The sequence below is a fragment of the Adiantum capillus-veneris genome, chromosome 15 (genome assembly GCF_014529385.1).
Source record: "Adiantum capillus-veneris isolate H3 chromosome 15, ASM1452938v2, whole genome shotgun sequence".
NCBI lineage: Eukaryota > Viridiplantae > Streptophyta > Polypodiopsida > Polypodiales > Pteridaceae > Adiantum > Adiantum capillus-veneris.
Window position 1 is genome coordinate 131,642,111 of NC_140945.1, and position 27,525 is coordinate 131,669,635.

Here is a 27,525-nt window from a genome sequence, read left to right on the forward strand (position 1 = left end):
GCCTTGTAGACAAGACCTATTCCCGTCGTTTTGAGTACCTAGATCACTCTATTTTGAGTTTGTTTGTAAAAGTTATGATGAAAACAAACAGAAGGCAGCTGCAGTGTAGTGTACACAGGGACAGACAGACATACAACATCATACAGTTCTCCCTGCTATCAACCAAGAAGTGAATTGTTTCTTCATGGTAGAGTATGACAATTGAAATTATGAAGGTATATAATTATGTTTTTTTACTTTGATTATAATGTTGAATTGGTTGCACGAGTATGTTCTTTTGGCTATTTTGTAGGCGATGTAGAAATCAATGTGTGAAACAGGATCTATGCAAAGTGTCATGATAGAAATCTAACCTTTACGGATCGCTTAGCGATCACGTTCTTATATTATTCTCGCAGGTATACTTGGTACGCAAATCGTGCAGGCTTTTCGAGGAAAAGAAGGATAAAAGCACGACGGGTGGTGCGTTTGGGGATCATCCACCGATCTCTTCTTCTGCGAGTGAGACTGAGAGTGAGAGTGAGAGTGAGAGTGCGAGTGCGAGTGCGAGTGAGACGCTGCATGCAAGCGAACTGAAGCTCGGGGGTGGTCGGGAGGTTCGAGCTCCGTACAACGGAGTGCGCCCATATATTTTGCTCCTCTGTTGTATCAAAACTCTACAAAGATTCATCAATACAAAGATCTCTTTCTCTATCTTTTGTAATCGATCTCTATTATTCGGTTCATTCTTTTTCTGCGTATGAAATTGGATGTTAAGAATTATGTGCATGAATGCTTTCAATGTCAACAAGTTAAGATTGAACATAAGAGGATACTTGGTGACCTTCAACCCTTAGACATTCCTTTACAGAAGTGGGAGTGTATATCCATGGACTTTATCATTAGACTTCCTACTATTCGTGGAGGGTATGATTCGATCTTTCTGGTGGTAGATAGACTCACAACAGAAGCTCACTTCTTTCGTGTAAAAGTAACTTATAGTGCATTGACCATTGCATACTTGTTTATGAAAGAGATATTTCGTTTGCATGGCATGCCCAAGTGCATAGTGTCTGACAGAGATTCTAAGTTCACTTCTCATTTCTGGAGAGCGACTTTTGACTCTATAGGTACCCAGTTACGCATGTCTAATGCTTTCCATCCTCAAACAGATCGGAAAACGGAGAGAGTGAATCGTATTCTAGAAGATATGTTACAAATGTATGTCAATGAAAACCAATCTAATTGGAATGAATATCTGCCTTTGGTGGTTGAGTTTGCATATAACAATTCATATCATTCATCTATTAGGATGACTCCGTTTGAGGCAATGTATGGCTATAACTATCCTGCACATATTCATTTTCTTAATTCGAGAAATAAGGTAGAACTGTCACGTGAGATGCTTGAGAAAATGGATAGCGAGTTGGCCAAAATCAGGGGGAATATTAGAGAATCTCAAAAGAGACATAAACTGTATTATGACAAGAAACATCGTGTTGTGGAGTATGAAACTGGGGATATGGTTTTTTAAAGGTTATTCCTGAGAAGTCTCATTTGATTCTTGGAAATGATAGAAGATTGTCTCCACGATTTGTTGGTCCATTTAAAATTTTGAAGCGCATTGGTTCATTAGCTTACAAATTGGAATTGCCTTCTCATGTTAAAGTGCATCATGTATTCTATGTGAGTTTATTGAAAAAGTATGTTCCTAATGTGCATCATGTTTTACAGGACAACTCTAAGTTGAAAGATGATGGACCATTGACTATAGAACCAGACTTAGTACTAGATAGAAGTTTTAAACATCTGAGAAATAGAGACATTGTGGAAGTTTTGGTTAAGTGGCAGAACTATCCAGTAGAGGATGCATCATGGGTTGATCTTAGTGTTTTGCAAAGAGAATTTTCCTCTCTTTAAACCAACTCTGAGAACAGAGTTAATTTTGATAAGGGGAGAATGTAATAGGACTAGTCTTTGAAGTTCTTAAAGTCGAAAAGAATGTAAAAGGACATATCTTTCGTTAGCATGATTTGAAAGATTGTTGAACAGTTTATTAAATAGAGCTTATACGAATGAGTTGAGATATTAAGAGAGAATATATATTCTTTTTTTTAAATAATACACTAAAGACGGATTTGATAAAGATAATGAATAACAGATAGTTTGTGTATGAACAATGAAATTGAGATTTTTATTAATATCAATGTTTTATATTTATGTGTTTTAGCTGAAAATGCATGGGTAGGCTTAAAATAAGTTGTAATAGTAGTGGAGACCCAAAAATAGAGGTTTTATGAGTCGCGACCTAAAAGTTGCGTTTTTAGCCGAATAGAGATGTTTTTCGCAATTCTGTCCGCGCTGCCTTGTAGACCAGACCTATTCTCGTCGTTTTGAGTACCTGGATCACTTTGTTCTGAGTTCGTTTGTAAAAGTTATGATGAAAACAAACAGAAGGCTGCTGCAGTGTAGTGTACACAGGGACGGACAGACATACAACATCATACAGTTCTCCCTGCTATCAACCAAGAAGTGAATTGTTTCTTCATGGTAGAGTATGACAATTGAAATTATGAAGGTATATAATTATGTTTTTTTACTTTGATTATAATGTTGAATTGGTTGCACGAGTATGTTCTTTTGGCTATTTTGTAGGCGATGTAGAAATCAATGTGTGAAACAGGATCTATGCAAAGTGTCATGATAGAAATCTAAACTTTACGGATCGCTTAGCGATCACGTTCTTATATTATTCTTGCAGGTACACTTGGTACGTAAATCGTGCAGGCTTTTCGAGGAAAAGAAGGATAAAAGCACGACGGGTGGTGCGTTTGGGGATCATCCACCGATCTCTTCTTCTGCGAGTGAGACTGAGAGTGAGAGTGAGAGTGAGAGTGCGAGTGCGAGTGCGAGTGAGACGCTGCATGCAAGCGAACTGAAGCTCGGGGGTGGTCGGGAGGTTCGAGCTCCGTACAACGGAGTGCGCCCATATATTTTGCTCCTCTGTTGTATCAAAACTCTACAAAGATTCATAAATACAAAGATCTCTTTCTCTATCTTTTGCTATCGATCTCTATTATTCGGTTCATTCTTTTTCTGCGTATGAAATTGGATGTTAAGAATTATGTGCATGAATGCTTTCAATGTCAACAAGTTAAGATTGAACATAAGAGGATACTTGGTGACCTTCAACCCTTAGACATTCCTTTACAGAAGTGGGAGTGTATATCCATGGACTTTATCATTAGACTTCCTACTATTCGTGGAGGGTATGATTCGATCTTTTTGGTGGTAGATAGACTCACAACAGAAGCTCACTTCTTTCGTGTAAAAGTAACTTATAGTGCATTGACCATTGCATACTTGTTTATGAAAGAGATATTTCGTTTGCATGGCATGCCCAAGTGCATAGTGTCTGACAGAGATTCTAAGTTCACTTCTCATTTCTGGAGAGCGACTTTTGACTCTATAGGTACCCAGTTACGCATGTCTAATGCTTTCCATCCTCAAACAGATCGGAAAACGGAGAGAGTGAATCGTATTCTAGAAGATATGTTACAAATGTATGTCAATGAAAACCAATCTAATTGGAATGAATATCTGCCTTTGGTGGTTGAGTTTGCATATAACAATTCATATCATTCATCTATTAGGATGACTCCGTTTGAGGCAATGTATGGCTATAACTATCCTACATATATTCATTTTCTTAATTCGAGAAATAAGGTAGAACTGTTACGTGAGATGCTTGAGAAAATGGATAGCGAGTTGGCCAAAATCAGGGGGAATATTGGAGAATCTCAAAAGAGACATAAACTGTATTATGACAAGAAACATCGTGTTGTGGAGTATGAAACTGGGGATATGGTTTTTTAAAGGTTATTCCTGAGAAGTCTCATTTGATTCTTGGAAATGATAGAAGATTGTCTCCACGATTTGTTGGTCCATTTAAAATTTTGAAGCGCATTGGTTCATTAGCTTACAAATTGGAATTGCCTTCTCATGTTAAAGTGCATCATGTATTCTATGTGAGTTTATTGAAAAAGTATGTTCCTAATGTGCATCATGTTTTAGAGGACAACTCTAAGTTGAAAGATGACGGACCATTGACTGTAGAACCAGACTTAGTACTAGATAGAAGTTTTAAACATCTGAGAAATAGAGACATTGTGGAAGTTTTGGTTAAGTGGCAGAACTATCCAGTAGAGGATGCATCATGGGTTGATCTTAGTGTTTTGCAAAGAGAATTTTCCTCTCTTTAAACCAACTCTGAGAACAGAGTTAATTTTGATAAGGGGAGAATGTAATAGGACTAGTCTTTGAAGTTCTTAAAGTCGAAAAGAATGTAAAAGGACATATCTTTCGTTAGCACGATTTGAAAGATTGTTGAACAGTCTATTAAATAGAGCTTATACGAATGAGTTGAGATATTAAGAGAGAATATATATTCTTTTTTTTAAATAATACACTAAAGACGGATTTGATAAAGATAATGAATAACAGATAGTCTGTCTATGAACAGTGAAATTGAGATTTTTATTAATATCAATGTTTTATATTTATGTGTTTTAGCTGAAAATGCATGGGTAGGCTTAAAATAAGTTGTAATAGTAGTGGAGACCCAAAAATAGAGGTTTTATGAGTCGCGATCTAAAAGTTGCGTTTTTAGCCGAATAGAGATGTTTTTCGTAATTCTGTCCGCGATACCTTGTAGACCAGACCTAGTCCCGTCGTTTTGAGTACCTGGATCACTCTGTTTTGAGTTCGTTTGTAAAAGTTATGATGAAAACAAACAGAAGGCTGCTGCAGTGTAGTGTACACAGGGACAGACAGACATACAACATCATACAGTTCTCCCTGCTATCAACCAAGAAGTGAATTGTTTCTTCATGGTAGAGTATGACAATTGAAATTATGAAGGTATATAATTATGTTTTTTTACTTTGATTATAATGTTGAATTGGTTGCACGAGTATGTTCTTTTGGCTATTTTGTAGGCGATGTAGAAATCAATGTGTGAAACAGGATCTATGCAAAGTGTCATGATAGAAATCTAACCTTTACGGATCGCTTAGCGATCACGTTCTTATATTATTCTTGCAGGTATACTTGGTACGCAAATCGTGCAGGCTTTTCGAGGAAAAGAAGGATAAAAGCACGATGGGTGGTGCGTTTGGGGATCATCCACCGATCTCTTCTTCTGCGAGTGCGAGTGCGAGTGCGAGTGCGAGTACGAGTGCGAGTGAGACGCTGCATGCAAGCGAACTGAAGCTTGGGGGTGGTCGGGAGGTTCGAGCTCCGTACAACGGAGTGCGCCCATATATTTTGCTCCTCTGTTGTATCAAAACTCTACAAAGATTCATCAATACAAATATCTCTTTCTCTATCTTTTGCTATAGATCTCTATTATTCGGTCGTTTGGGGATCATTCACCGATCTCTTCTTCTGCGAGTGCGAGTGCGAGTGCGAGTGCGAGTGAGAGTGAGAGTGCGAGTGCGAGTGCGAGTGAGACGCTGCATGCAAGCGAACTGAAGCTCAGGGGTGGTCGGGAGGTTCGAGCTCCGTACAACGGAGTGCGCCCATATATTTTGCTCCTCTGTTGTATCAAAACTCTACAAAGATTCATCAATACAAATATCTCTTTCTCTATCTTTTGCTATCGATCTCTATTATTCGGTTCCCGTGACAAAATCATACTCACACAGTAGTTGAACCCACCGCTTCTACGTATAATTAAGTAATGGCTAAGTGAAACTATATTTTAAGCTTGGATGATCAGTCTTTAATTCAAATTTCACACCAAGTAGAAAATGACGCTAATGCTGCATAAACAACAGCTCCCAATTTCAAAATCATGTATAGGATAATTCACTTCATGTCTTCTCAACTTTCTAGACTCATAATCCTCCACAACTCTCTCCTCTTGACGTAAGACACGTCCCATTTGCATCACATTTTTCCACAAAAGCTCATCTATGTTGAATTTGTAAGGGGCCCTAGAGTACGGTTTTAGATCTTGGATATAGATCAATCCCATCGTTTGATGATCTCGAAGGAGGCAAATCGGGCGGGTCATCAGGAAAAACATCCTTGAACTCATCAAGAAGCTTTTCCACATATTCTAAATTTTCTCCCTTTTCCTTTTTTATTTGGTTCATCTTTTAATCTACTTGCAAAAAATTATGAAGGTCTTACACCCTTGTGGAAGTCCCCTTATCAATTTCATAAAACGAAAATTAGAATAGACTTAGAATCCCCTTTTCGTCTCTATTCCCCATTAGAAATTTATTCAATCTTTTTCTTCAGAATCAATCAAAATGTAATTTTTCAGTCACCCAAAGTATATGAATAATTACATCATGCAACCACGTGTATGATATAAAAAATCACCCTTATGATTATCATTATTCAAAGAAAAAGACAAAATTTTATTAATTCTTTTGTGAAACTTTTATTATCACTAAATAAGTCCACAAGTCTTTTAAGTTCTTTTTTTACTTTCAGGTTTAATTTCTCAGTCAATTCAAAGGCCAAGAAGTAATGTGTATGTTGGAGATATATATGGCTCACTCTACTAAACTTGGCCTCACCTATATATTTGTATCTTGTCCTCAATATGAATCAGTCTTTGGGAGAGCGTATATGGTGTGTCTCTTCTCTCGTCTCTCTCTCTTTCACTCTCTACATCTCAACATGGTATCCGAGCTATAACGATCACACACCGATTCAATTCATGGTGACGAAACACCATCATGGTATCACCAAGAATAACCATCGCATCAATGAAATATCATCATGGTATCACCGAGAATAACCATGGTATCAGTGAAACAACATCATGGTATCACCGAGAATAACCATGGAATCAATGAAATATCATCATGGCATCACTGAGAATAACCATAGTATCGACAAAATATCATCATGGTATCAACGAAAATCACCATGACCAAAGTACTAACAAAACATCATCATGGTACCATCAAAATCACTATGGTATCAACGAGAGATTATCAATAAAACGAAGTAAACTATATCTCTATAAGAGTAATTATACGAGAATCAATGAATGAGTATATCATATAGCAAAAGATCATGTACCAACAGTAGCTCAATAGAATTTGGACGATCATCAACGGCTCGATTGAATTGGAATGATATATAACTGGTTTCTGCAGGAAAGTTACGTTGTCAAGAAGTGCGCAGTGCGACTAGGAAAGCGCCGGGCCTCTAACTGTGAGGATTCGTAGCAAAATCAAGCAAGGCGTAGACGATATGAAGCCAAAAACACACTAAAAAAAAACAAAACTCCAGCCATGAAATCTCCACTTTGAAAAATAACCAATACTAACTCAAAACTCTTGTGTGTGTGAAGATTAGGTGTAGCCTCGCTCCCAATTGCACAGATGCAGTGCTCATTCGACCTGTTAAAAACCCTAAATTTATGCTTCGATTCTTCATCGTGACTATTTCATGGAAGCTTCAGTACTTAATTGGAGAAGCCAAGTGGTTATTTGAGGAGGGGAAACCCTAATTGGAGGCCTCATAGCCTCAACCATGTAGTGGAAACAGCACGAGACTACACTAGCACCCTGTAATGGAATGGCTGTATCTCCTTGCTCATGTACCCAAATGAGCTCATTCTTGGCTCTAAAAATTCCCACATAACTTAAGTTACAATTCTAGTGTCGTTGATGTGGCTTTTTGAGCTATTTTGAGCATTTTTAAGGCTATTGTTGACCATTTTTAGTCATTTTTAGCCCAAAAATGTTATTTTTTGTCTGTAAAAAGCCCAAACGAGCTAGGAAAAATCCCTAAAATTGTGGAAAAATACCATTGGGCTCAAATTTCATTTTGAACCTCATTTTCCCAATTGGTAATCACTTTGGATATGTCTTTCACGCCAGCACATGAAACCTGCTATTTTTGGTCGAGATTGTCCACATTGAACTTTCTAGGCAAAACGAGCGTGCCACTTCGAAACACTTGACATCTATACATTCCCAAAGAAAATAAGGCATATATTTACGTGTAAAAGCGTTCCATGGTGCCACGTGTAGGGCCTTGTCCGCCCCGCAAGGTATGTACACGACTGCCAACTGTGACATTCATTTTCGCATATATCATACTATGTACATTGTAGCATTTGGTCCCACACATCATAAACATTAAGAGTGAGGTAGGTATTTTAATTTCACATTATGAACGTGCCATCGCACGACATCCACCCCCTCTAAACCTGCACATCCTCCGGCATGTGCCACAAATATCTTTTGCAGGTTCGGTCTTCATTTAAGTCAACATACATGTTGATTTCATCATCGCTTGCAACAAAATATAACGCATTATCCTCTTGTTCTTCATCCACATCCATACCATTTTCATCAGAGCCTTCATTTTGACCTTCCTGTGAATCAAAGGGATCTGTATCACCTCTTCTTTTGAATAACTTGATTCTTTTCCATGCAATGGGAATCTTCATTTTTGTCCCATCTAATTTATGAAAGGTATAAGTTGCATTCCCATGTACATGCTGAACCACATAAGGATCAAACCATCTCTTTGAAAGCTTTCTTATTGTTGAATGTTGGTTTTCAAGACAATTGTCATACACCAACACCCAATCGCCTTCCTCAATAGCTTTAGTTCTGAGCCTATCCTCTTGTCAAATCTGTCCTTATTCTTTAACCTTGCATCTTTTAATCGTGCTACTGCAATCTCAATATCTTGGGGCCTTCTTTCTAACTGTTGTATGAGCAAAGCAAGAAGGTCTTCCCTACTCATTCCATCTTCCCAAGGTAATACATTCCATGTGGGAATTACATCCTCAATTGGAATTATAGGTTTCTGACCATACATAAACTCAAAAGCCATATAACCAGTAATCGAGCTATGAGTTGTACGATCAGCCCATAAAGCATAAGGCAACAACGTAGGCCACTCTCCCATTTACAGGCCTTATCTAAAGCTTTAATGATAGGAGGATGCCCACGCTCCGATTTACCATTTCCCTCGGGATTATATGCAGTAGTGAGAGCAAGTTTAATGCCCAACCTAGAGAAAAACTACCTTGCTTTGTCAGCATCAAACTCACCCCTGTCCGTTGTTATTTTCCCAACACAACCATAACGGCTAATTACATCGTCCAAGAGGAATTTACATACCCCTTCTCTGCTTTTTGTTCTTAGAGAACGACCTTCAACTTGGTTGGTGAAGTCTTCTCGTGCAAGCACTATGTATCTCATTTTCCATGAGCCCAATGGAATTGTAACCAGATCTACTACCCACTTGTAATGCATGGCCAATGGGTAAGTAGGGTGCAACCCATCACAATGACGTACATTTGAATACATTTGACAGGTTTCATAGGACTCCACAAAGTGAGATACATCTTTATACATACCTTTCCACCAATACCTCTCTTTCATTTTAATAAAGGCGGCCCATACACCTCTATGTCCAAGATAAAGACTCTCATGAAACTTTTTCATAAGCTCATTTTGAGCATCCTTATCATTCAGGACTCTCATTGGCATTCCATTTCTTTGTTTTGGACGCTTCTATAAGTACCCATCTTTTAAAAAGTATCCATAGGCCTTTCGCCGTATTCTTTTGAACTCTTGGTCAATCACCTCTTCTTACCTTGTCAAAGTGCTCAGATAGCATCCAATGAGCAACCAGGCACCTTGATATAGGTCCTCCGTAAATAATTCAAGTGCATTTGACAGACAAACATGATCGCCCTTGGCATGAGAGATACTATAGAACTGTGAGCCTACATCATCGCCCTCAACAACCATGTCTTCTTATTTTTCATACCTTGCTCTTAAAAGCATATCTGCAACTGGATTATCTTTCCCTGCAATATGCTTAAATTATGGGTTCAAGGACTTTATGTAGGCAATCCATCTTAACATAGCAATGTCAGGAGTTGAGAAACTTGTGATCATTCCAAGAAGGGGTAGACAATCAGTCTCCACTATTAAATTTTCTCCTATCAAGTACTCTTTGTCACATTTCAAAGCTGTGACTATTCCCCATAACTCTCTTTTTACTTGTGGATAGTTGCGTTGATGAGCACTTAGGACTTTTGCTCCAAACCTCACCACATATCGCTTGCCATCATTATCATCTTGCCCAATTGTTGGATGGGTACGCCGCGACGGACGTCAGCACAGCGAGATATCACCTAACAAGTAATGTCAGCTAAGGACAAAGCTCGACCCGCAGGCGCGTGGAAGTAAGCATAAGGTGTCAACCTACACTCGACTGACTCCTAAATAATTCCTACAGAGGCTCCTACCACTTGTCTAAGTCACAGTCTTCAAGAGAACAAAAGAGGATGCTTCCTACAATGCTTGCTAGAGCCGAATACCTATCAAACACTTCTGAAACACCATATAACTTGAAGGATACCCTACTAATACCTATAGGCCACTCTCCCTAAGGTCTGTGCACCAAAATCACGACCCAAAACACCCAGTGCAGAAATACGTAGGATGTCTGGCCGAAATCTACAGGTCTTTGTTTCCAAAATATGAAGTGACTAATGTGTAATTCTACTCATTGTGAACGCGTGGATATGCTGCAATGTGAAATCGTACAACTTATGCTCATCCAAACAACCGATGAAGCTCGTAGAAGGAGCTCCCAAAGCCGGACCGTACCCGTGCAATGTTGGTATCGGCTCGTAGCTCTAGTTCGGGGCAACACGCTGCACTTCTCCGCACTCGATTCCGACCACCGTAGCACACGTAGCATCAAGAAAAAGCTCACACTCTCTCTCACGTACACAGTACGCTCACTCACAAACTTAACACTAGGTTGGTAATGGGACACTTTTATGTCCTGGGACACTTTTATGTCCTGTTAAGTGACCATTTTCCTTGAACTATGTCAAGAGTTTCAAAATGGATTTTGAGGTGCTATCTATCTAGAAAGTTGTCTCATGAGCTGAAAAAAAACCCGACATTTTTTTGGAATATCAATTCCATCTTTAACGTTGTCCTTGCACAACATTTCACAACCTAAACTGTGTGAAAAAACGAGTCCTGTTTTTGGCTTTTTTCAACTTTTTGCAACTATACCACTCTAGAATTCATGTTTGTGAGGTCTATAATGCTAGAGAACTATCTTTAGTAGTCCTCAACATGGCCTGATGCTTCTAGGGAGAAATAAATATTAAAGTTGTAAGTTATGACCAAATTACAAAAATTATCAAATCTTGTTTTTTAGCTAATTTTAGCTCTTCTATGATTTTCTTGGTGGATTTCATGATATCCAAATGCATTTTTGGTTTTCTATGTCGCATATTGTAACATAAATCTAACATTCCTTGAGTTTTGGGCCACCTAATACCCTATTTTGCATAGTACACAACGATGGTTGATTTTTTCAATTATAGAAGAAAACGAAACATTCTAGTATATCAAGTATAGCTTTTTGAATATTGTTAGTTTCTTGTGACAACTACATGCATTTTGTAGGTAGTAGCCATATCTAGTCATAAGGATCAAACTTGGCTAGATATTGAATAGTTTCTATGGGATTCTACAACTCATAATGTTGAACCCAGTTTTTTCATGTTTGCTGTATTTAACACTTCATCTTTGTCCCCAAGATTCCCGTTGGTAAGAGATGTATTATTCTTTTGACATGCTCTATGGCTCCTTATGAACATAAAGGACAATAGGGAACTAAGAAAACATTCATATATTATTTGTATTGAGCGTGGCTATAGAAACTTTGATGATATGTTTGCAGAATGGTAAAAATTCAACTTTTTTGTATCTATTTATTTTGGCAAAACAAAAAATAGTGAGTGAGAAGCAATCATATGTTCTGATCACGAACCCATTGAAGTTAACTAGGGAATTTATCTCAAGTCCTACAAAAATCCCTAATCTTACTTTTATGCAACAAAGCGTAAGAAATGACTGTTTTGATGAAAATGCACTGGTCCATCAACTTTGGAGGCTTGGTGTGACCAAAAGATAAGAAATTTTACAAGTTTGTTATTTTTTTCATGTGTAGTAGGCCTTGAACTATAACCTCATGAAAGGATTTTACAAAATGAGTGGATCTACTATGGTTTTGGAGGTTTTTTTCAAAACCCTGAAAGGACACTTTTATGTCCTGTTAGGTTACCAACCTAGTGTTAAACTTGTTTTAAATGACAAAAGCTTTTTCATTAAGGTCAAAAAGTGATATATATACCTTACAACTTCGCAAACCCTAAAGTTTCAAAATCATCCATCTACTCCATCTGACTATCAAAACTGGGATACAATATGGAAACTTCTATAAGTCCCAATATTTACAAGGTGAAAAACCGGGTTTTTCTCAATGAATGACTAATTACAAAAAAATAATAATCTGCCGAGTAGTTAGATGCCGTGGGGTGTGTCCAGCTTCTAACATCCCCCCCCTCCTTGTTCATGTCGTCCCCGACATGGCCTTGATCTTTTGCTTCACCTTATGGTCTCCCGTATCTTTAGCAGTGATTCGTACCGTGCATGTAGATTTAGCATTGTTGGTCCAAAGATGTCTGTATGCATGGTAAAGAATCCCATGTAGAAAGCTTCTTCAAACGCCTAGAGGTGATAATATGGGAGGAACATGATTCTCTGGTATAATGCATGTATCACCTCCTTGGAAGGCTTACCTGACATATCATAAGACATCTGTATGTGTCCTGGAAGAAAAATATGCTGTCAGTCACCTGTCCTGGCTTGAAGGTTTCAAACACTGCTAGGATGGTTCTGCAGATCTTTCTCATCATGATGCATGTAAGGTCAGGTGAGCCACTGAACAACTTTATGGCGCCCGTTAGGGTTTTCACCATGTATTATTGTACACTTATTCTCTCACCTGCCTTCACGCCTGGCAGCTTTGGGTAGTTCAGCCAAGTGGGTTGGCTTCTCTGTAAGAGTTTGTGTGCTTTCCACGTCCTAACCCTTGGTAGAGGGCAGAAGCTGAGGTTGTCTCTGATGTGTTTAGGTGCCTCTACCAAGTGTATTAGGTACTGCGGGTACTTGGTAAGCCAAGCCTTCCTCCAGTTGGGCTGAGAATCCACTATCAGTCTTACTCCTTCTGGCCTCGAGGTGTCTGTGTTGTAGAGAGGGACCGTTGGCTCTTCTCTGATCCGCTGGTTGATTGTTGCCGCTTCATATTTAAGCAATGGATATGGGAGAGAGGGTTGTATCCATTCACGCCTGAGATCGCTGGCGTCGATTTTCTGAATTGTCATTGATTTGAAAACCCTCTGTTCCCATTCCAAGGCCTTTTTGGTGATTTCTCTGAGCTCTGCCTCTATTGCTTTTCGCAATTTTTCCTCCTCTTCCTATGTTAGATCCTGGGGCTCTTGAGAGGATTCTGCTATGCTTTCCTCTGGCATGGGTGTTTCCACAGGATCTTCCACATTGTCGAGGTCGATGCCCTCATTGGTAGCTCGCCCTGAGCTCTCTGCTTCTGCTTGTTTCCGGCCTTTCAACTCAATTTGATTGAGGAGCGTCTGCTTTTCCACTTCGACTTGTTCGCCCATAGTCACGAGGAGGTCATTGAGTTCAGCATTTACTTTTTCAGCCTCCTTGAGCTTTATCTTTATGATCTCTAACTCTTCTTGTAGGGCCTTTTGAATGTCCTCCAATTTAGTTTGCATTGCGATAGAACCTTCAGCCATGATCACCCTCTGCTTCTTCTCAAGAGTCAACTCCCTTTGGAGTTCTTGCATCTGCTCTTCATACATTTGACTCTCCGAAATAACTTGAGTTGAGCTTGTAGCTCTAACTCTCGCAAGTGATGCTCTCAGCCTCTGGATGGTTTGATCTTTGACTTTTAATTGGTCCTTGAGCTCAAGGACTTCATCCAAGCTTGCTTCTTGTTCTATTTCCGCCTTCTCATTAGCATTCCTCAAGGCCTCTACTTCTTTAGTTTCTTCTGCTAGCTAGAGTGTCAGATTATCTCTTTCTTTTTCTGCATCTCGCAATGACTTGTTGAGTTGCAGGTACTCTTCTTCAATTGCTTGCAATCTCTTTGCCGCTGCCTCATTTGCTTCTTCCTTTTCTTGGCAGTTTTGTAGAGCAGTGGCCAGACTGGCCTGGAGGTCAGCTTCTCTTTCTTTGTGTCCTTGGCTTTTTGCCTGTAGTAGATCTCTTTCCATCTTGGTCTTTACTTCAGTGGTCTTTAGAGTTATCAATTCTTCATCTGATGCCACAGATTGTGCCCTTATTCCGGCTAGCATTGTCATCACCACATCCCAATCATTCGAGGGCGGGTGCAGGTCTACCTTGTCGGTAGCAATCTCCTTTAGCTCAATTAGCCGGATGCCTGGCATTTATTCTTCATTCCCTATCCTCGCCAAGTCGAATGCGACTGTGGCGGCTTCTTCCCTTGTATAGCCTGTAGCTAGCACGTCCAAAAATGCATAATATGCTTCTTCAAGTTCTTTTTGCTCAGATGCAGGTTTGGCCTCTTCCTTGGGCTCAGGTTCTAGCATTTGCTCTTGCTCTTCAGCCCGGTGTTCTTCTTGATTGTCTCCAGCCTCCTTATCTTCTGGTGGAGGGCTGCTAGGAGGTGGTGATGGTGATGGTGATGGCTGTGGGCTAGGTTTAGGGCTATCTGGTAAAGCTGTAGGTTTGCCCTTTATATCTCTATATGCTTTCGTCTTTATTTCCCTTTCCTGGTTTTCTTGTTCATCTAGCAACGTCTGCCGTATCTGCTCCACTTCTTCCTTGGTGAAAGGGATGTGGGGAATGTTTTCCGCTGCGGCATCAAGAATCTTGAAATTCTTGATGTAGTCTTCAAAGTGGTCCCTCTGCAGTCTTCTTGAGGATCCGGACATAGACTCGAGGTATGGCTTCCATAATTTGTTTAAATCGCCCTTGAGGGATCTTTCTGCTCGGAAACTCTCCATCACCCTCTCGAGTCTAGCCGCTTTTGTGATCGAGTCTCTTTGACGACCGGCACTTGAGCAGATTCTTTTTTGCCTTTCTTCTGCTCAGGTTGCTCCTCTTCCACTGGCTCTAGTCGTCTCTTCAACCTTGTAGCCACCCTTGGTGCTCTTTGTGGCTCGTCTTCTTCGTCTTCCTTCACCCTGAGCCAGTCATTCTGAGATGGGGGGTCAGGCCACCTTCCCTTGGTGTGCAGTGCTGCATAAACTACCTTGGTTATCATCTCTCCTGGCACTATGTAGGTTGGCTTTTTGTTTCCCATCTTCACCAAGCTCTCATGTATGTATGCCGCATAATTGATTATCTTTGGGGTGCCCTTCGTCATTGCCCAAGTAAATGTTGTGGCAATTGCACCTGGCGGCATCCTGTACTTCTGCGGCCTCTTCTTGCACATGTGGAAGTATTGGTTGTACAATTGGCTCATGATATCCACCTTTGGGTTGGCGATGTCTTCAAAAGTGTAATTAGCCTTTTTCTCTTTGTACACCTTTACTTCATCCCTTCTCTTTGTCACGCTGTCTCCTTGATTGGAGAGATCTAGTGCATGGGCGACAACCCTTTCCGTGGTAATGATCTCTGTGTTGGGTTTGCCGTGCAAATCAGTCACCTTGGCCACTCCATTTTCTTTAATGCTGGTCACAAACTCCCATACCCTTTTGACGTCCACCCCTGCTGGGATTGCTTCGAAATAGGTATGGAGGTGAATTTTCTCCAAGTAGTCGGCCATTTTGCTTCAGACAAATTCATTGAGCTCCCTTGGCAGCATTGGCAGCTCTATTACATTTCCGTCATTGTCCTTGAACACACCTTGGTAGATCTTTAGGTCGTTTGACTCTAGTAGATCTTCCTGTATCCAGGTGCTTGTGGGCTTTAATGTTCCCTCTGGAATGACAAATGGTTCCACCTCGTCCAGATAGTCTTTGATTTTTATTCTTTTCTTCTTTGTCGGTGACTTCAAGGCTGCCATAGACCCTGTTGCACTCAGCAATCCGAAGTTAGCGTTTTTTCCATATCAGCTGCTAAACTGAGTTATACTTATCCAAATGACTTGAAAATTGAAATTATAGCCTAAAAGGAACTTGTGAAGCTGTGCAAGTGCTCACAGTGCAAATTTAACCAAAAAAATCCATCTAGACATCCTACGCGTAGGATGTCTTTTTCTTCAGAAATGGTTCATACTTGACATGTAGGTAGTGTAAGGCTCATGGAACATGGTTATAAGCTTGGATTTGAATTTGGATGTCAAAAAGTGGATTTTTGGGCTGATTTAGGCTTTATGTCACAATTTTGGTAGATTGTCCATCATGGGAAGCAATTGATATCCAAATGGGTTAAAACTTGGTATATGGGCTCAATGCATCATGGTATTAGCTCCTATGATGTCATTTCTTGCACAGAAGTCTAAATCTAAGCTTAAGACATCCTACGCGTAGGATGTCTTTTTCATCAGAATTCCATGAAACTTGATCTGTGGGTTGTCCTTGACCTATGGAGCATAGCCATGTTCTTGGATTTGCATTTGGATAATAATTGATGCCTGTAGGGCTCTGTGAGGTATTTTTGGGCTCAAAAAAGTGTATCTTGAAGGTGTTGGGGGTCAAAAGTGATTAGAAGGGCTTGAAGCTTGACATATGGGCTCTTGTTGATGAGGTTATCAATTCTGAAATGACAAAACTTCTCCTTCATGCCCAGATGGTCCATAAGACATCCTACGCGTAGGATGTCTATTTCATCATTTTAACTCCCAGAACACACAGAAAGTTAGCTGATGTGTATGTGAATGTGTTGTGCAAGTTTCATGAGATTTGGACAAGATTTGGTAGGTCAAAGGCCCATTAGTGCCTTTATGCCCTAACTTTGCATTTTTCCATGCATATGAGGTCCAATCTCATCCAAATGTGATGAAACTTGGGGTATGGCTTGTAAATGTCATTCAGAACATGTGCATGACAAGAATTGTTGGGTTTTGTGCCAAAAAATGCACTTGAGACATCCTACACGTAGGATGTCTCCTGGTGATTTTTCCTTTGTTAGTGCTCCCAGTGCTTGCCCTTTGCCCCCCTAAGTCCCTTTTGAGCCTAATTTCAACAAAAAAGTCAAATGGATAGAGTATAACTCCCTGTGTGGACTTCACAGCCTCCAAGCCGTTTTCTGTCTTTTGGAGTGCTTTTTGGCGATGAAATTCCTCGATGTTGGTCTCCATAGCTTCCCAATCCCTTGGGGATCCTTGCCGTATGGTTTTTGTCGACTTCGGCTTCAGCGGAGCTTCATTTGGCAATTTGTCGCTCTAGAAGCACCCGTGGCTGCGTTTACACACCTTTGATGATTTGTGGTGGTCCACCACCATAGGACTTGGTTGTTGATGGTCTAGGAAAGCCGCTCGTGAAGTTTGGTGGCAAACAAACTTGCGGTTTGGCCGTAAGTGCATTTTGACGCTTTGTCTGTCTGATGCCGTTTCTGAGTTTTAGTGGCGCTTCGGGTCATTTTTTGGTCATGTGGGTCATATGGACTTGTGCAGCATGTCGATATGCTCCTACCCATAAATTTTGGTAGCATTTGTTCGCAGTTTCGCCGATTTCCCATTTGGTGGCCTCTTGCGGGTTTCTGGGAATTAGGGTTTTTCCCGATGGTTTCCCACTGCCTTTGGCTATCCAGGACTGGTCTCCTAGACTAGGGTAAGCTGCTGATGAAGTCTTGTTGCTTTTGGGTCAGCCATTTGGCCGCCATTTCTACTTGCAGGTCTCTACTGCCCGCTTTGTGTGTGACTTCTACGCTAGTTCTCGCGACAGAATGACAAACATGCGCGAAAAGCTCAAGGTGGTGAGCCTACCTCTCATGTCTGGAGCTGGTCGGGTAGCCGTGCACTTCGTAGAAGCTGCTGGAAGATCGATCCGCTCTAGGTGGCAGAAGCTCTCTCCACAAGGTCAATAATGAGAATGAGCTAAAAATGGGGTGAAAATTTCTTATAATGGAGGTCCCCGAACCATTTTTCATGAAATTTGACATGTGCTCCTATCTTTCTGCAACATGCGGTTTAGGCTCAAATTTTTTTTGATTTGGACTCCATTTGCTCTGTTTACGAGAAATTTGTCATTTCAGTCAAAACCTGCCCAAAACACGCTTTCCTCTCTAGTCTCATAATTGCACCCCCACCATACCATAGGTTGTCTTTTAGTCACTGGTCATCCCCATATTTTTTGTTTTTCATTACGACTGTTTTTCACCTGCTTTTTGTATTTTTGAAGTTTTTCTGCCGAAAATTAGCAAAATTAAAAGAAAAATAGGAAATCAAACCCAGAAAATCCCCAAAATTCATAATAGATCATAGACATCGCCGCAACACATTATATACACTCACATGCAATTTTTATGGCCGGATTTCCCCGTTTTACCAGTATTTTGCCTGAAAAATGGCTATTTCTACTTATATACACACACCTAAGGGCTTGATTTGGCGTTTGGCCTCATATACCTGTAGCTTCATGCTGTATAAGGGCATATATACTTGGTTTACTCCAGAATATTTCCCAATCAAACGTCAACCCTTTAAAAAGTCAAAAATCATGCCCTTTTTTGTTGTTTCTCTTATTGGTTCCGCATTGAGAATGCCTCCCCCCCTCCTAGTCGGAGTCCTCCCGGACAACAAGGTCTCGCCTTGTAGTATGTGTCGTGCATAGGTTGAAAAAGTCGTGCTAATGCCTGGCCGATTAATGTGGCCCTATTTTATGCATACTCGGTCAATCCATGAAAAAATAATGCTGTGCAAGAGAAGGGAATAAGCAAGATGCTTATTGGCATTCTCTGTCGAGGTTTCCTGTTTTCTTTGCAAGTAGCAGCTGTAATTCTACTGCTCTTTGTTTAATGGTATTTTTGGCCAGAGGCAACTGCTTTGCCGACACTGTTGATGGAGTCGTAGCTGTTTCTGAGGATGGAATTGGCTGGGATGTGATAGCTATGGGCCGTATGGCCTTGGCTTTCCATTGGTAGTTTGGTGCTGCCAACTTTTCCACTGGTTTGTCTGTCATCGGCACCCTCTTATATCTGTTTGCCCGGTTGACCTGCAGATGTCCGCTTTCCATTGTTGCTTGTACCGTAGGTATTTGCTTTGTCTTTTGCTTTGGTATCCAAATGTGAGTGATATTAGGGTTTTGGCTAAGCATTTTCTTTGGAATCCATATCTGCTTGGTTACCTTGGTTTTGGGTTGCACCATCTGCTTTGTTGGAATCCGGTTGTCACATTGTGTTTTTCCCGCCATGGCTTTTCTATCCTTCCGCAGCCATACTTGTTTACCTTGTTTTGGTAGCCTAGATTTTTGCAGTGTAGCCGGTGATTTCGGCTGTCTGTGATGAGCATGGTTGGCCTTTACCTGGTTGTTTGTCTCAAGTTTCATGTTGATCTTTGGTGGTATGTGTTCTTTTGTTTTTGTTGCCAGTGATTGCATGGCTTGCATTTGATCCTGATGGTCCTTTTGAGAAAACGCTGTCACCTGCTGTTCGTGTTCGTGCTAGATTTTGACCGCCTGTGCTTTCCAGTCTATTTGGACATTGTATGCTTTTTTCCAAGGTTGCCCTAGCATCATTGGTTGTTGTGTGCTTTCATCTGTCACCACATAGAATTTGTGTGGGTAAATATATTGATGTAACTGTATATGCAATATAATCCACCCTAATGTTTTCAATGGATGTGATGTGCTACTTTCCAGCACTTGGAGAGTAGGATGAATTTGCTCTGTGACTTGGCGCTGTTGGTATAATCCGTAAGAGATCAAATTTTCTTGAGTACCCGAATCGAGCAAGGCTGGTGATTCAACTTGATTGTTGCCCACCTTGACTGTAATTATTGGCTCTAATGTGTCCTCTTCCAAGTTCATCAGTCGAATGGCATTGATTCTCAATGGTGGTTTACATTGTTGTTGTTGTCGCAGAAGCCGTCTTTTTGCAATGCGTTCTTGTGCTTTGGTTTGAGCTTCCTCCCATACTCTTTCTTTTTCCTTAATTCTTTGCTTTCCTTGATGAGTTTGTTGGAGCATCTCCTGTGTGAGTGGTAGGTGATATCTCCTTAGTCGACACCCACTAATCTAGTTTGGCATTTCTTCACTTGCTAATGTAGCAAGCTTGACAGCCCAACTTTGTAATAGATCATGAATCACAAATGGTCCCATCCCTCGCTTTTTCAGTTTCTTGGCATGTTGCTTCAAGGTATAAACAAGTACGTAATCACCTGTTTTAAACTCTTTGGTACGCACATGTTTGTCAAAAAATTCCTTTTGTCTTCTCTTTTTAGCATAGATCAAAGCAATAGCTCGTAAGCGGAGTTCATCTAGCTTTTCAAGATAATTAATTCGTGAAGAGAGTTCATGCCCTGTCCAATCCAAGCTTGTTGCTACTCGTAGAGTTGGGATTAAAAACTATATGGGTAGTATAGCTTTTAGCCCAAACACCATGTTGTATGGTGTTGTTCCTATTGAGGTTTTGTAAGCTACCCTGTATGCCCATAGTGTTGAGTGTAGCTGCTGATCCCAATCGATCCTTGAATGTGACACTATTTTAGTAAGAACCGTGCATAGTGTTTCATTTGTGGCCTCCGCTTGCCCATTGGCCTGTGGATGGTATGGTGCTGATTTTCTATGTATGACCATGAAATCCTCTCGTAGATATTCAATGACTTCATTGAGGAAGTGTGTTCCACGGTCAGTGACAATTTCTATTGGTAACCTGTAACGTACAAAAATATTCTCATACAAAAATTGAGCCGTGGTGCGTGCATCAGCTTTTTGTGTTACTTTGGCTTCGACCCATTTTGTGAGATAATCCGTAGCCAGAATGATATATTGGGTATGGGTGCGATATGCAGGGGGTGATATAGGTCCCACAAAATCAATGCCTCACTTTGCAAATGCCCTTGCCCCCATCATTGGCCTTAATGGCATTTCATCTCTTTTGATTGGTACCTTGGTGCATTGACATGCATCACAACGTTTGACAAACTCCTCGGCATCCATGTGCATTGTAGGCCACCAAATTCCTACGGTTAAGATAAGTTTTGCCGTCTTATTGCCCGAAAAATGGCCTCTACTTATTCCGCTATGTGCATGTTCTAGAATCAGCAGGTATTCGCTTTCACTTGCACGGATTCTAAGTTGGTTTTCCTTTCCTCGTTTATAGAGTTGATTTCCAATTAGCTGAAAGTCACGAGCTTCCAACTCTATAGCTTTCTCCCGTGCTCTTGTAGTGTTCTCAGGGAACGTTCTGGTGGTTAGGAATTCAATGATATATTGACTCCATGCAGGTGCTATGTTCACCCGAAACAAAGTTGCGTGATCCACTGGTCATTTTGCACTACATACTATACAATTGGTAACATAAGAATGTGTATCCGCATACATAGTTGGCCAATAAACCCCTAATTGTTCCAGTCTTTGGTGTGTTTTCACTGTCGAACAATGAAATGCACAACCCTGGACATGAGCCTCTTCCAGATAGACCTCGAATTCTTTCGGATTTATACATAATCATAGGATTAGGTCAGATTCAAGATGATACAGCCGTCCTGCTATCAACTGAAAGTTTTTTGTTTGTCAAATTGTTCTCTGTTTGGATCTACATCCTGTATTATCAAACTCACTTCCAAAGGAGAGAATGCTAACTATTTCCTGAGACCATTTGGGTACCATTTCAATGTTTAAAAGATAAGCATCTGGTATGTCATCATCTACCCCTTGAGGAGCTTCCCCGTTGTGTATTCTTGAAAGATGATCAACTCACAGATGAGTTTTTCCCTTTTTGACCACCACTGTGAAGTCAAATTCTAGCAATATAATAAACCAGCGTACGATCCTCCCTGTGTTGCAAGGTTTATTTACTAGGTATAAAAGAGCTTGATGATCCGTTAAGAACACAAATTTGTTTGCAAGCAAATAATGCCGAAATTTCTTTACAGCATAAACCATTCCTAACCATTCCCTCTCGGTGGTTGTGTAGTTTTTTCTGCACTGTTTAACTGTCGGCTCACATAGCAAACTAGAAAATCCATTGTTCCGTCTCCAGGTTGAGCTAGAATGCTTCCAATGACATACGCCGAAGCATCAATGTGCACATGGACTATCTTGTCCCAATCTGGTGCCTTTAGCACAGGTTCTGATATAAGGTTTTCTTTCAGGCTTTGGAATGAAGTCTCACACTCATTGGTCCATTTGAAATTGACTAGCAAACGATACAGAGGTTGTGCGATGACCGCATACATGTAGATGAATCTTCGATAATATCCACAGCGCCCCATAAAGGATTGCACTTGTTTTGCATTAGTAGGCCTGGGCAGGTCTACAATGACTTTGACTTTGTCCAGGTCTGTGGTTATGCCGTTTCTTGAGACAATGTGTCCTAAGACTCGTCCTTGCTTAACCATAACTACAAACTTTTCCGAGTTTAGATAGATTCGATATGTTCTGCACTTTTCAAAGACCTTTTGCAAATGGTCGATATGTTCCTCTCGCAGAAGAGAGTGTACACACAGGTCATCCATGTATATTTCTACGAATATTCTTAGGTATTCCTTAAAAGCGTGAGTCATTAACCTCTAGAAAGTGGCTGGTGCATTTGTTAAGCCAAATGGAATAACTCGATATGCATAAATCCCCCATTCTGTGGCAAAAGCTGTTTTGTGTTGATCCTCCCGTGCTATTGCCAATTGGTTGTATCCTGAAAACCCATCCAGAAAGGAATAAGCCCGTTTCCCAGCCACTCGCTCAAGGACATGTTCTGTAATTGGTAGGGGATAATTATCCCTTATGGTTGCCGCATACACCTTTTTGAGGTTTACACACACTCGTAGTTTTCCATTGTCTGCTTTCTTGATTTTGTGACGTCTCCTCTTCTTGCTAGTTTTTGGTTGCTCCTTGCCTTCATACACTTTTTGTTTACCTTTATGGGACCTCGTCTCCTGCTCTGTTTCTGTCTCCCTTTCCATCCTTGCTCTTTTGTTGGAAAAAACTCCAACATCCTGCTTATCCACTTCGATGATATTCACCCTAGGGACTTCACCACCATCCTGAGGAGCTGGCTGCACTTGATTCTTGACTAGCTTCTCCCTTGAGCCATTGAGCTGTGCTTGGCCTCTACCTCTGCCAAATAGTGGATAAATATAGCCTCTCTCTCTTAGAGGATGAGGTCAATCCGGTGCATAGTGTCCTTCCTCACCGCCGCAGTTGTAACATCGACCAAGCAGCGGCCTCTCCCTGCCCCTTGCTCCTCTAGGTTGACCTCTATCCATCACGCTTAGCTGCAATTCCTGCATTTGCTCAGACAAATCTTGCAGTGTTCACACCCAATTTTGTGGTACAATGGCTACACCTTGATTTGCATGGTTTTCATCATGAACAACATCCCTTCGACCACCCTGAGGTTGGACCACCACTTCATAACCCGACACACCCTGTTCAATCTTCTTTTTTATTTTCCTACTTTTTGCCTTTGCGATGGCCACTGCCCCATTGTAGTTTTTCTAGGCTCTCAAAATCCACTTTCTCCCTCACTTTAGGATGCAAGTATGCCATGAATTTATCGAGCTTGAAGTAGTCACAATTGGCCAATTGCATGGCACCCGCTAACTTTGCCCAATACACTTTATAACGATCCAAAAACAAACTTAACTCTTCACTTACATCCTGTTTGAGTGCCTTCAGTTTGGCATCCATCTTGAGTCGGGATGCCTCTTTGCGGAAATCATGTAGGAAACGCGTCCGTAGAGCCGTCCAAGCATGCCTCAGCTCACCTTCCAAATCTTCGTACCATACCTTTGTCTTCCCGCGCATCACCAAAGGAAATGTCTTCATCTTGCTTTCCTTGTTTGGCATACGTAATGACAACATATACAACTCAAATTCTGCAACCCCTTAATCAGGATTTTCATCACCTGTAAAAATTGGCCCATAGCTTCGAGACGCCATGTCGCCCAACGCCAAAACGTGCTTCTCTTCACTTAACTGGGAGCAATCAGTGTGCTCCTCCATGGGGGCACCAGAAGATGGAGAGGGGGATTGGGGAACACACTCGACACACAAACAACTGCCCCTATATAGCTCAGGGTATTCACAGCACCCCTGTCCTCTCAAAAACACCTTCAAAACAAGCAACTCACACTAACAGGGCCTTGCCTGCACTCCACTCGATGCTCCTACCACCAAGAAGATCACCCACCCACACGCACACACCACTGCTACTGATCTCAACCCTCTCAACCCACACAACTCTTGTTACTCACTCTCTCTGTGCACACACACATGTCGTCCATTTGGGGGGGGGGGGGGGGGCACTTCCACACTATCGACACCACACGACACCAACGAGAGCCATAGCAAGAGAAAGGGGGAAGGGGAAATCAACACTTGATAAGGGAAAAATGGGTTTGATCTCGCTTCAAGAAAAACTAACGAAAACCTTCAACACACCATGTCCATGGCTATTCCCAAAAAAAACCTTTCACTACACATGCACAACCCTCTTTGCAGGAGGCTCCAAAAATGCTTCTTCGCTACTCGTGGAACACTTCTTTTGTGACTAGTTCTTTAACTGCTCTTGCCTTTCCACATTCGCCCACATGAAGAGGCACCTTGGTGATTCTTCTTATTTTCTCTCCTTCTCAAACTACTATGTGGCACTTTACAACTACTATGTGGCACATGCTCCTTCGCATTGTCAGTGCTCACTGCTCACAGCATAACCAGGGCTAGCTATACAAATTTTCTGACTATGCTGCATGGGAGATCCATTTGCCGGTCCCAAAATCCTCGCCCTTCCCCACTGTTCTATACCATGTTGTCCGAAAACACGTCCAAGGATAGGGAAAACCACCCGATCCCTTTTCGCCATGCTTGCCTACCAATTTGAATTGGGTCTATCTTGATGTCCATGACTCCGATTAGAAAGCCACCAATTTTGGCTGACTCCCCATGTTGCATGCAACTTTCCAAAACTCTAGCGAGCTCAAAAAAATCCCTGTGTGTGCTTACAAACATGGCCTAGTGAGCACATACTCGACCCCCCCTCACAAATATTCCATAGGCCATAACTTGCCCGTCTGAGCTCCAAATGGCAACCCAAAAAGACCGGCATGCTCCATAGCTTGATCTTTACAAGAGTACCCATTGATCCCATTTTTTGCCACCTGTTTGTACCTGCCCTACCTGTCGGGGATGTGCAAAGCATTCCATCTTCGGACAATCATAACTTTCACATCGAGACTCTGTTTGGAGAGCCGTTTAGACGAGCTTCTAGAGCATCTTGAATACCACATTTTAGGACACATTTATCACATTTTGAACACCTTGACTTTCCGTCATCATTATCTCACTTTGGAGGCCCCCCGGCCTAAAATAAAACTTTAAGCACGCATTTCCATTGCCACTGTCTTGCGGAGGTCTCCCACACTGGCTTTAGCCCTCTACCATGCACTTGTTAGCACCCTTTGCACTACATAGCACACTTTATGGCATGGACCAACTTTGGCTGCCACACCGTTAAGGTCCATAGTGCACGACAAGTATCCAGAGCTTGGCACGTTCGACAAATTGGCAATTCAATCAGAGAGAAGCTGTCAAAGCTTTGACATACACAATTAGTTTCTAGCATCTGAGTATCCAAAAACAAAAATTTTACAGGCTATAGACCTTCACATCAAACCCCTTGTAATTTATTGGAATACCTGCTCGTGGACCTCTCTTAGGAATCGTCTATGAGTCAAGAATCAGGGATATAACTCACATCAAGTTATTCACTACTAGAAAGGCAAGGCTTGTTAACAATATGTTAGAAAATCAAGGAAGGTGAAAATTATGTACATTATTGTTGTAACCTATAACAAGCGCCAATGAGTATGGCAGTGGAATTTGTTTTTAGTTGGGACGTATGATGGCCATGGGAAATCTTGACAACATTGATTTTGGCACAATTGAGCGGATTTGGCATGCAAAGGAAAACAAAACTCCATCTCAATAACAAACCTTGACAAGGGCACAGTCCTCTAAAAAGAACTTTCTTGAATTTCCTTACACAAAAAGCACTGCTTCTCATATGCATGGCATTAGACAAAGAGAATCAATCACACAAAATCTTAAGAGTTTGAGATTCATGTTGTTTATGAGTTTTCTAGCTTTATGTATATTTTCATATTGCAGGATGTGTCTCATAAGATTTCAAAAGTTCAAGTTATAGATCTTGCTCCAAAGTTGTCAAGAATCGTCATGAACAATTGGCAATTACAGGCAAGGCCTATGCCTTATAGGGTCAAGATATTTGGCACGGCCGATGAGTTATTAAAGAAGATAACATGAATTCTTTCCTCTAGTTCAAAATTTTGGGATTGTTAGGGCATGGCTCCTAGGCAGGTTAATTAAACTCCATGACATCAACAACAATCATCATCAACCCATTATCGACAAGTGTGATTTCACAAGTTTTCAAAGATACTTAGTAATTGATGCATGCAAGTAGTATCCAACAAGTATGCTTTGTTTATGCAATTATCTTCAATATTTTAATGCCTCCATTTTGGCATCATACTCAACAAGTTCCACGACCTTCGGGCTTAATTTTATTTTAACTCTATTTAATATGACCATGCCATGTTAAAATGCACTACAATACATCAATTTTCACTAGGGAGCAAGGATCCCTAAAAAGATGGTAAGAATTGGCTTGTGTGGGCTTTCATACTCGTATTATTTAGTTCATTTAAACATGCCAACAGAAGGAATTTTCAAATACACATGACCTCATGTTATATAGGGAGTTTCCATTATAGAGATGGAAGGCATCTAATAAAACTAGAAAAGAGCAATTTCACATTCACAAGCATAATCCAACTGAAGGGGAGGAGCTGGGAGAACAACGGAAGAATAATATGCATGCACTCACTCACACACACACCACCATAGCCACACACAGATGTTGAAGGAGGAGAGCCAACGTACTGTGTGACCCTTTTCTTTCTTCTCTTATCTTATGCACTAAGGCACAATACACATTGTACTTAGTGTTAGTGGCTTACACAAGTGTATAGCTATACACTTAGGGTTAGTGGCAGTTAGTGATGGGCGGTCGGCCACATGGCCATTAAACCTAACATTCTCCCACTTGATGGACAATGTGGGAGACTATAAGAATGGAAGAGAACCACTCTTCACCTAATGCCCATCAACTCACGACAGTGCTGAAAGTGATGGCTGGAGAGACTCTTAGTGAGTGCATCCGCTGTGTTCTATGACGTAGGAATCTTCACTAAATCAAGGCTCTTGTTTGCCAGGCATTCACGACTGAAGTGATAACGCACATCAATGTGTTTCGTTCTGGAATGAAACACTAGATTGTTAGCCAAGGCAATAGCACTCTGACTATCACAATGAAGAACTGTTGTACAGTGATCCAATTCAAGATCTTTCACTAGGCGAGCAAGCCAAATATATTCTTTGCATGCTTCACTCAATGCAACATACTCTACCTCTGTGGAAATAGCATAACCAACAAATGTGTAAATCCAACCTGTTGTTGATTTACGATTATCAACACAGCCTGCATAGTCACTGTCTACACATCCCTGAAT